General features: G+C 38.2%; 1 long non-coding RNA gene across 1 annotated transcript in view; it reads right to left on the reverse strand.

Annotated features, from left to right (window-relative positions):
- Window positions 1–7127: 7127 nt before the first annotated feature.
- LOC116281549 (uncharacterized) overlaps window positions 7128–12281 on the reverse strand; it is a 489842-nt gene continuing 484688 nt past the window's right edge. The window contains exon 4 of the long non-coding RNA XR_012074938.1: window positions 7128–7532. This is a non-coding gene — a long non-coding RNA (uncharacterized lncRNA). The remainder of the gene's footprint in view (window positions 7533–12281) is intronic.

Here is a 12281-nt window from a genome sequence, read left to right on the forward strand (position 1 = left end):
TGAGTCTAGTAGCAAGTCAAGGGCGGTGGAGTGAGGTAAACTGGAAAGGCAGGCAGCATGCAGCTGATGCAGACCCCAGCAGGCAGTGGTCAGGGTCCGGGGCTGAGTTCCCAGGAAGCAGTCTCTAAGACAGAAATTAGCAAGGGGGACATTTATTAGGAGTACTCTTAGGATCACCTTTGAAAGACTGGGATGACTGAGGATAGGGCAGAGGGAGAGAATGAGCTGCACTCTAGTTGCGACAAAGATGTCAGCCAAGCCGAGGGGAGCACTGGAGCTGGGATGGTCCTTTAGAGTCCTCCCAAGTCACATTGTGACATTGATCAGTGACTGAATATGAAAGCGTGGCCTTGGAAGCAGCAGTGTTCTTCCACCAAGGCCATCCACGGGGAAGGCTGACACCTGAGGGTTGACTTGGCCTCCTTCCCAGCAGCTAGTGGAATGAGTCTTTTGTTCTGATGGGAGATCTGGGTAAATGGATTTTATTTCAAGCACAATGGGAAGCCACTGAAGAGTTTTCAAAACAGGGCCTTGTAGTCTGACTGACATTTTCATGTGGTTCCCCTGGCTGTTTTTGAAGAATATAAAATGCAGTAGTAGAATCAGGGAAATAAAGTATAATATTTGTGTAAAAGCAGAGGGTTCAGTCAGATTTGCCCAATATTATTTCCTCTTGATGGCTGAAAGTCCTAAGATTGGGACAAATCAAAGGAAACTTCTTATTTCAATTTAGTGATACCAGGCCTGGTAAGAGAGCTGATAGGGTTTAATTGAATGCTCTTTCACACAGTCTCTCCTGAGAATTGTTGAAATGAGAAACTATAAATGTGCTTTGAGTGAATGCACAAGTGTGTGAGTGAGTTTTATTCTTTTTCTTTACAAGGTCAACCTAAATTTTTGGCTTTAAATTTCTTCCCTGTCAAGTTTTTTGATTTGTATTCTCACTTAAGAGGTCTATGATGGGTCACTCATGATAGATCCTCACAATGGACCATTAGTTTCATCTCTTAGAAAGAAATCTCAACATACTACTCCAACTTGGCCTCCTTGCAGAGTAGTCTGTGCTAGGCTTGACTCCATTCCATGGGATGCAAATGCTTGTTGGTTGATTAACCTACTGATGAAGGAGAGGATGGTGTCTCTGTCAAGTGGAAGCACAAAGCAGATCTCATGGTGATGGGATAGTTCTGTATCTTGGTTCTGGAGGTGGTCACACTAATGCACACATGGCATGAATTGACTTAGAACTATGTACATTCATTGTGCCAATGTCAATTACCTGGTTTTGATATTCTTCCCATAGTTAATATAAAACATAACCATCAGGAGAAACTGGGTGAAGGCTCCATAGGACTTCTCTTTTCTTTTCCTTTGAATCTGTAATTATTTCAAAATAAAAAGTTGAAAAAAACTGCCCTCTGCGACAAATATGCTGGGCATGTCAGTGCACACTCTGTGGACTGCTGCACCCGCTCTGATGTCAACTACTGCAGGTGCATGGAGGGAACTTATGTTTTACTCAGATGTCCCCCTAGCTCCAGACCACACATCCACCTGGCTGGCCCATGGGACCCCAAATTTAACATGTTCAGTGTTCATCCTCTTCCCCAAACCAACTGCACTTTTCAGTTTTCAGTCTGTGTCCCATCTGCACTTGAAATTCTTCAAGTTCTCCAAAAGGCCTTCATTCTTAGCTTTCACTTTTAGATATTATCCTTTCTATACGTGAAGCAAGCTCTGACTTTCCTGTGATGGACCCCTGCTCATCTTTCCAAAACTTCTTACATGCCTCCTCTTTGATGAGGGCACATCATGAATCCTGTATCCATGTTCTCATAGACATCTGGGGCTTTACATCAGACTATTATTGAACTAGAACACAATTACTGTGTGCCTGTCTGTCTTCCTCAGTAGATTGTAAGAACCTCAATTATTATTTTAAATTATTTGTTATGCTTGCAACACAACAGGGATAAATACATTAGTTGTTTAGTGAAAAAAATGAGTAAATACATTATCGATTATACAGTTGTTGGTGACCACAGAATGAATTTCATATTAAAAAAAAATATATATATATATATATATATATATAACTTTCTCAAAACACTTTTAAATACTTACCTTGTTTGATTCTCACAACATCCATCCTAATTAGCTGGCAGATGTATTATTATCCTAATTTAAGAGCTAAAGAAATGGAAGAGAGGTGTTATGTGACTTGTTAGAGGAACATGGTTAATTTAGTGGAAAAGCAAAGATTAGAACCCACATCCCCTGATTTATACTCTAGTGTTTTGTTCAGCATACTATTACTGCTATCTCAAGTTGAATACCCTTGGACCTTTCAGCATGGTAACATATGTAGCTAATTTAAAAGCAGCATGTTTATACTTTGTTTTCTAAAGCACTCAATTCAATAGTTCTCAGAAGAAACCCACATGAAGTAGGTCCATATTCTTAGGCATCTTATACAAATGAGGCTCTGAAATGTAACATTTCTGATCACTCAGCCTGTATTGTTCCCATTTTAGTGCTGCTTCTTTTTGCTTTAATGCCAGGTGATGGGGCACTTAATGTGACAAGGTATGACATGCAGCCTTTTGCTTTCTTAGGACTTTATGACCAAGAGGAGAAATTAACATTCTTACGGAGCAAAAAACAGAAATGCAAAGTCGCTGACATCTGTTTCCCTCATTTAGTTGGATCTTTTAAGATTGGCTTATCTCTCTTGGTGTCTGAAATTGAACACATTGCTTTGATTTATGTATGTTGCCATGATTTATATGCTGTTGAAATGAGTATCAGATGGTTTTACATTTTTGCAAAGGCAATAGCCCAAACAGGTAGATTTTTATCTTATCATCTGAAAATCAAGACGCTGAGACATGGCTATCAAATAGCATCGCTTAATTGCTTTAACTGCCTTGATATTTTAAAGACCTGGCCTTAATGAAAATTAATTTAAATTGAGTTGTAAGACACATCCAGCACACCGTTACTCAGTACCCAGACACAGAGGGAGCTTGGAGAGGCCTTTCACCAAAGCAGTTAGGCAGAGATACAGATAAAGTCCATTTTAAAAGGAAGCAGATGATTAGAGGAAAATGTACCAGCCAAGGGAAGGCTACACTTGGATCCTACAAACTGTGAAATGACCCATGTGACAGCAGGAATCCCTCAAGAGGCGAACAATAATCACGTGAATACTGTAAGTAAAAGGCCTAAAGCAACTCTGGTATGATACCTTCCCAGGAAATTCAAACCTGATGAATCACAATGAAGTCTACAGAAGTTGCTAATAAATCTTGATTTCCAAGCTTGTTCATGTTTCTTTTAGATGAATGATTTGATGACGTAAAGTCAGAAGACATCAGATGCACACATGTCCCTTAATCCACTGTTCCCACAGCAAATATCCTCCTCCTTCATTTAATTAGTGAATGGCAGATGAAGTAGCTGGCCGATACTACTTTTATTTAATGGATGCCATATTTGAGGTCAGGATGGCATGTGTGTATGTGTGTGTTGGGGAGTAGGTATAAAATAATGTAAGTGTATGTTTTGTTGTTGCACCCCTAGGTGGTAAATACATAAAGTCCTATTCAATCATATTAAGATGCTACATTTGCTTGTGTTCTGCTGCATGTAAACCCAGGCTAGTAAACAGGAAACCACGCAGGACGAGCTTTCCTAATGAAACATGTGGCCCCACTAACTCTTCAGCTCAAAACCTTGCACCCCGTAAACTAAGCATCAGTGTACTTTTATGCATGTTTCCAGTAGCCCACTAGAGATAGGAGGCTCGTTGACATGGACTGCATCTTTCCCACCCAAATCGTGGGGCCTTGACTACATCACAGCAAGACCTGATCGAATCTTTGTGGGACCTTAAAAAATAAGCCGTCGCCCCCTCAAAGCCAGTCCAGAAGAGTTTTTATATTGTGTTAGGCACATGGGATTGGGGCAGGCTGGGGTAGGGGTGTGGTGGTGGAGGACTGGAGGAAGGAGAGGGAAGGAGATGGGAGGGAGAAGCAGTTACATTCTCAGCCTCACACATCTACTCAAAGCTTCTAAAAGTGAAGGAAGGTGAGGGTGGTACTACACTGTGAATGGGATTGAGAGGAAAGGAGGGGTCAAGTGGCTCTAGCAAGTCGCCTGGCGGGACGCCTGCCCTTCATGCCTTCCCTCTGTTACCTCCTCTACCACACACCTAAGTCGGCCTGTGATCTGGGTATAACTTGACTCAATTGTAAATTGGGGGTGTGGTTCAGAGAGAATTTCCTGAGTCTAAAATAACATTTCTCACTTCCCAGTGATGTTGGTCCTGAATAATAGACTTGATTTGGGAACTTAGAATTCCTGATTTAGGACAAATATATGTATTTTTTTCTTATAGTACAGAAAGCAAAAGAATAGGAAGCTAAATCATGGCCAAAAAAGAAAACAAAAACCAGCAAAGCATCTTTGTGAATATGTCTTCCACAGTTACCTGCAGGTAATTATTTAGGGAAGTACTCCTTGAATATCTCTATTGATTTTGCAATAAAAATAGGAACAAAACTATGATTCAGCTTCTAATCAAAACTGGTTAATATGTACATATTGGTTAACCTGAAATAAAATACTGATTGGAACATTTCAGACTACAGAAAGATGACATTTTTGTTTCATTATCAGTATTTTATTTTTCAGGTTTAGTTAATAGTAATAAACTTCATAACAAGGTTTGCAGTAACCTTACATTTATTTACTTATTAGCTTATTTTCTAGTGATGAGTTACTGATTAATGCACGTACACAGAACAAGTGGTGAAAACTCATAGGGTAATTACCTATAATAATATTAATTGAAAGCTATGACCATATGATATTAGTAGCCAGATGAAAAACATAAGTTTTTAAAAAATCAAATTTGGACAGAACAAATAAGGATATTTTGACTTCTTTATTTCAATTTTCCTGCACATGTTTCTTAACATGTCTTCTAACCTAAAAGCAAAATTCAATAGTATTCCTTTTTTCTGCTTCCAAAACGGACTATAATTTTGATATCTACAGTTTTAAAACTAGTATGGTTCTAAACTTGAGCTCGTATTTTTGCCCCCAAAGTTTTTACAATTCTCCTGCCAAACGTCTAAATATTAACTGTAAAATCTACTCAATTTAGAATGATAATCTAAATCATTCCAAATATTTGCATTGAAAAAAATAATTAAACTGTGGGCATTTTTGATACTCAAATGTTTGCTTTGAATGTTTACTTTATGTATTTGCAATTATCTGATGCTTCACTTGCATTATATATACTTTTTAATATTTATTTCATTTAGACCTCTTGGCACACTATTCACATTGCTTTTGTGAAGTGTGTTTTTGGTAGAACTATAATGAATTATTTTTAAAATAAGACATCAAAATAATTTCTTAGAGATGGTTTCATACTATGAATTCTGCTCACTTTGTTTCTCACCATCAATATCAGGAGGTACTAATGGAAAGCATTGAAAATAAGTTGAATATTATTTCAGGCTGAAATAAATCCTACTCTTATTTTTGATACATGGCAATATAACTAAAGTATTATCATTTTTTGACTTTTAAAAGTATTCCACAAAATACTGAAATACAGTATATAATGGGGCAGTCTTCATTTTAAGGAAATAATAGACTATTTTCTGAAGTTTGATTTGGACTTGAACAATGTACAATGAGGAAGTAATGAATATTTAAAGTGCAGGAATGATTAAAAAAATTGGGGGGGACATATATTTGAGCAGAAATATTATCTTTTGAGATCTGTTTTACTGTAAGCCACTTTCCGTGGTATTAGGAAAAGTATAACAGGAAAGGAAGAATAATTGAAATGTCTGATCAAATCCTCTCTGAAATTACTCCATCAAACACGCAGAAAACCTATTACTGTATGGATCTTAAGGCAGGCCTGAATTGAATTACTGCTCTAATACTCAATCTCTTTGAATATCATTATTTTCCAAAATAGGTGGAGGTGGACATCGATGAAAATGAATTTACTCTGAGCATCCAGACCATTTAATCATCTAGACTGCAAAGCGATAAATAATGTCCTTGGGGGTTGGGAGATCAAAGAAAGTGTTCAACTTCTTTTTCACCCATGATTATTCAGAAACAGCTATTAGGAAGAGATGTTTTACACAAGAATCTCAGATTCTGGGAGGATTAAGTAGCAAGCTACAATTCAATAAACATTCTTTAGACGAATGTTAATGTAGAGTATTCAAACCAGCCTAGTAATATTCAGCCCCTATCCATCCCTTAAACTGTGACCCAGATTGACAAATTTGAATCTCATTTTCTACAGAAAGGCCACCTTTTAAAAAGTGTAATGCCCGTGGCAGAAAATGGATTAAAAGAGGCTGCACTGTTGTTGCTGTGCCCGCACCAGAAGGGAACGTCTGTGTCTTGTGTTACAGATACCTTGGAAATAATATAGTGATGAAACACACACATGGATTCATCAGTCTTGAGTCCGAAAATACTTCTATTTTTTTTTTTTTAAAGGGTATGGCTCAGAGGTAGAGTGCCTGCTAAGCATGCATGAGATCCTGGGTTTAATCTCCAGTACCTCCTCTAAAAAAACAAATAAACCTAATTACCTCCCCTCATAAAAATAATTTAAAAAAAAACTTAAAAAAAGGGTAATCTAACTACATGAATATAATACTATTAACAGCATGTGTACCATATATAGTGCTGTTTGTTATTTCATTCTTACAGTTGGAATTCATGCATACTTTGATATTAGTGATGGAAAATAGAGGTTACTGATAAAAACTAATTCTCTAAATCGTATCTCTGAATGCGGAAACAAACTTTAGAAATGACTATTCCTGGTTTACAGGTGAAGAGTGGAACTGTAAAAATGAGGCCATTTTTGTATCAAGTGCTACAGTGACAACAGGCTGGGCCTTCTCATGTCCAGGGTCATTTTCTTGCCTCCAGCCAAGCTGTAGTTTACTGAGACTTCCAGATGCTGAGGGATAACACATTTTGCTTGTACTTTGTTTTGTAGAAAGTCTTTAGGAACTATCTAAAAAAGATTCTCATTAAAACATTGTTTGGGGAAATTAGCACAGGAACACAAATTAAAATAAACAATTGAAACTGTTTATTTCATATAAAAGCAAACATTTTACTGTTAGAGCTTCTATGTTCAACGTTAGAAGTATCTACAAATTTATCTAAGTAAAGTATTCTAGTAGCATAAATTTTTCTTACATTTCTGATAATGAAGACCTGCCTGTAATTGCCTATATCAACACAACTTTTCTTTCAACAGTAAAAGCAGGTCTTACTGGAGGAGAGCATAATTCTGGAAAAACTGGTGAATATAACAAAAGCTCATTTGCCTTTTATTTGATGCAGGTGCAGCTGGAAATCTGTATCATCACTATACCTTGGTCTCTTGTACTGTCGGTAGTATCACTACTCCCAAAAGATGATACTCAGGATGCTGTAGTCACAGAGTCAATGGATCAGAGCCTTTCACACTGTGAAGGAGAGAAATGTATATTTATCATTTTAAAGCTGCATCTCTTGCTTGGCTCTGGCTTCCTTCCTGCTAGCTTCCAACGGACTCTTCCTTGGACTTCTTCCCTCCAATAGATAACTGTGTTCTTGCAGCAGCCAGTGTGCACCATAACCTGGAGCATTCCGGAGCAGCTGCACACTCTGTGGGTCCTGGTTGATGCTCATGAAGCGAGCTCTGTGGGAGATCCCTACCCAAGAGACACATTACCCCCTCCTTCAGGCCCAAGAGACCAGACTTGAGCATTTGTAACCACTGGAGCTCATGTCGCACTGGGCTGTGTTTAAGGAAGAGGAGAGAAAATTCACTCAGTCCCCAGAGTCACTATGTCTGCTTGACCCAGATCTATGCTTGTTTGATTTCAAAAAGTTGCTATCATTTCTCAAATGTAAACAGCAGACATTATATTTCCCCCTACTATCTAAAGAACTGTGGACTTAGTCATCTTTAGGTCCAATTTTATTGTCATTTTATGGTCATGAAATTTTGAATGAAGAATGAAATCAACATAACAAATCTGTGTTCACTTTAGCATATTTTATGTTGATTTCTGACCATATGCATATATCTTTTATATATGTAACATGTAATTTTCAGATCTTAACAATGGGGAGAAAAAGCATATTGCATTTACTGAGATACTACACAAAAAATGAAGTCGCCTGATTAACAAAAATCCAGTCTTTCCTTGGTTTTCCATTCTCCAGTTACTCCTTCTAGAAAGCTTTGGGATTGCAAGTGTGTCTCCGTGTGTGTGCCTATGTGTATGCATGTAGTGAAACTGGCAGTGGTGAGATTCAAATGTATACTTGCAAGTATCTGCTTGAAGCTCTGCCAACAGTGGTCATTAGTGGTGGGTCATCCTGGCTGTTAATTACAGTAGCTCTGTTGCCCCATCACTGTATCTACTCCCACCAGCCTCTAGCTTGTGATGTCCAATGCTCTTCTCACACCCCAGGCCCCCAAACACTATTTCTGCACTTCAAAACCAGATGTCTTAGTTTGGGCTTTCCAGAAGAAGACCCTGAGTAAAAGACTGAATGAAAATAATTTATTTGGAAGGTAAAGGAAAACACTGTAAATATAAGGCACACTGAGACTGGAAAAGGAACACAGCTAGTAGAGGAACCTTCTTCAAGTGACCTGCCAGCATGGCAACCTGAACATCCTCACGCAGTAATACTAACTTCAGTTTAGGTCACTTAGATCACTGGGCTGGAATGGTGTTGAAATGGACTACTTAGACCAGCAGTTCTCACCCTGGCTGGTTATTGGTATCAGCTGTAGAGCTCTGTAAAATTACTAGCTCCTTGATCCCATCACAAACCTACTGAATCAGATTTGGAGAGGCAATACTGGGGAAAAGTTAAGGTTAGGAATTAGCATCACTAAAGGCACGCCCAGGTAATGGCCATGGGCAGTCTGCTTTGGAAATCACTGGCATAGACACAACCTGGTCATTCACATACTAGACAATTTTCAATTGTATTTAAAAATAAATAGTGTTTGATTTTCCTTTTCTTTCCAGTTCTACTGTCATCATGCCAGATCAGCTCTTCATCGGAACTTGCCTGCATTAAGTCTCTTAACTGGTCTCCTTTGATCCTTGCTCCACTTGGCCATTAGCTTTTGTGGCCCCCAAGGCTCAGTTCTAGGTAGGCTTCTACTTTTCCAACTCTAACCTGCCCCCCTAGGGCATCACATTCACTTATATACAGATGATGTGCGCTTTTCTTTCTTCTGTGCAGATCTTTTGAGTTTCAGATCCATTATTACAATTGCCATTTGCTATCTCCTTATTAAATGTCTTGAAAAAGTTAAGTCTAACCAAAAGTACTATCTCCCTCTTCTCCCCAAAACCCTCCAAAATTTCTTAAAGTAAAATTCAGTCTTCTTGGCCTAGAATCCACATAACTCCAACATCTGACTGTAAGCAGCATTTCAAATTTTGTCTTTCATTACAAGCTTGCAGCTAGCCACTGGGCACACAAGCCTGAGTGTTCTTTCCTCCAGTTTACTGTCTGGCCATCTTCTACCTTCACTGATGCTCCTAGTATGAGAAGTCTTTCCTCCAAGCCTTTGCTGCCTTTGGAAAAGTCCCTTCTAACCTTTTTATTCTGTGCACAAATTGAAATATTTTACATATTTGTTCATTATGTATATAATTAGTTTTATAGTCTTTAATTCTTTGTTGTAGTCTAAATACTTTGTTAATGTCTAAAGCAGCAACTATAGCATCATATTGATTATAAACACCAATTCTATGAAGAATGTTTCAAAGATTTTTCCAGAACACCAGAAGAAAGGCCTCCTGTAAGCATACTGATTCTAATTTTAAGGCATCCACTCCATCATTCATTCACTGAGAACACTGTCCCAGGCTGTACAGATACAGCAGTGAACCAGACTCACAGGTTGGATGCTGTCAAGGAGCTCATATTCCAGTTATGGAGACACACAGTTCACAGACATAAAAGATAGTGATTTCACATCCTCTTATTGACTACCTACTATACTAGGCACTAGGAAAGCATTTGAATTCAATTAAAAAAATGGGTATATGAATCCAGGGTCCTAGTAAAGTAAGGTCATCTTGGGCTCATGACTTGACCCTACAAGTCGTAGTTTCTCCATCTGTAAAGTGGGTTTCTTAGGAGGAACACAGTATCTAATATTCTAAGAGTGGACCCAAGAAATCACAGAAATTGCAAAAATAATAACAACAATAATAGTAGTTGTTTTGATAATTGTTTAGCTTCAAGAGGATGAGAAATTTCATTGGTGAGTGGCTTTCCATTCTCACACATTCAGAACTTTTAACTAAGCTTTCTGAAGAATTCTCTGGCAAGGAAATAATGCATTGCTAATAATTCCTTACAGGTACAGTGACAGATCCTGTTTCATGTGACATTCATTGCCTCTTCTTTGTATATTTATAAAGACCTTGGTTATAGATGATACGAGCACAGTTCAGAAAGATTTAATATCTTGCTCAAGGTCACATGATAAGTGCTACAAACTTTGTTTGGTATTATTCTAAGCATGCTAGATGATTCTGACCTCAGTCTTTTTCCTAGAAGCAGGCTGAGCCTGAGTGGAAAGGAGTAAGTCATTTAAAAACTGTGACTACACATATCCTCACAAGGATGTCTTGCTGACCTTGCTACCAACAGGTCCCTGTACTGTTACACAGACCTGCTGGGCAAGCTGAGTGTGATAAGGGCAGCAGAAGCAGCTACTTCATATACCCCATGTTGAGGGTATCCCGGCTGCTCCAGGATAGAGCTTTGCTTTATAATGCAGCTTGTATAGCTCTTTTATTAATTCCTTCAGTGACTGTGGGTGTCTATTTTATGAAAAAAAATTCAATTTATGACTCTGGGAATCAGAGAGTTTATTCAGGCATTACTTAAGGAGAACTAATTTAAGAAAGCTTTCGAGGTTGTATTCCCAAAGCATCTCCCTGATTTTCTCTCTGAATCATTGGCTGTCTGTTCAATTTGACCAGGCAGGATGGAATTAGGCAGAGGTGGTGGAGAGACTCTGAAGCAGAAACTGTGTTTTCTCATTTACTATTTCTTCCACTCCCCTTCACCTGCCTCTCACATAAAAGCAGAGCATCAAATTCCCAGTGTCTCTTGTAGCTACAAATAGCCAGGTTCTGCCCACTGTCTGCCAAGGCCTTTCCCTTCTTTTTCCTTTTTCCTTAGTAAACAAGTGATTTCAGGAAGCAGCCATTGCAAAAATGGTACAGCAAGAAAATAAGAAGCAGTCAAAGCACTGGCCATCCCTTGACCTCTTGTATGAAATGAATACACTGCACAGTGTTGGTGTTCTGATAAGCAGTTTTCTGAAATCGTCAGATAAGAGACTACCTAACTACCTCTCAAAACTTTGGTCTACAGATGCTGTCTATGTTTGATACTTATGTTGAGTGGGTGAAGCACCTGATGGGTATTTTGGGGAAGTATTTAAAGACAATGTATGAAAAACATGAAGAGCTGATGGACCTTTCATAATATGTGCTCAATAAGTAATGATTTTTTTTTTTACTGCCTAAAAATAGAAATGTCTCCTCTTCTGTAGGAGAGTGATAATCAAGAACAAAGTGGTAGTTACTTCTTACTCAATAATAGGATATCCCTTCGTGCATTTAATAGAAGTCAAAAAAAAAAAAGATACGTAAAGTGAAGCCAGATTTCATTGTCTTCAATGGAAGTTTCAGCAAAGGGAGGGGTGATTTGGGGAAAAAGACTTTACAGAGGTGCCTGGGAGTCCACTAGTTGCTTTTCATGCATCTGTGGATAAGTCAAGTTTTTATGCTTAAATTTCCTTGTATTTTAAATGTTATCAATAGTGCTTTCTCTCACCTCTTCAGAGGCTAACTGTATTGTGCACTCTGAGTATCTTTGAAGGGGACTGGTGTTCAACTGTCATGAATGTATTTGTCATTAATATTATGTTCACACATATCTAAGAAAAAATAACTGCCTAGTTACTGTCAAAACAGATTAGAACACAGACCAATCATAACATTAATATTTAGTGAAAATGAAATATGTTCTTTTCCAATCTAAGCTGTGGTTGAAGATCCTTTCGCTCTGACTGGTAAAAGTAAAGATCAGGGAGTCTGCTCCAGCTATTGTCAATGCATCTGTCAAAATAGTCTTTGGTATTTTGTCATTTATCTAAATAAATTGTAGAGATGCAA

This window comes from Vicugna pacos, chromosome 8 (assembly GCF_048564905.1).
Source record: "Vicugna pacos chromosome 8, VicPac4, whole genome shotgun sequence".
Lineage (NCBI taxonomy): Eukaryota > Metazoa > Chordata > Mammalia > Artiodactyla > Camelidae > Vicugna > Vicugna pacos.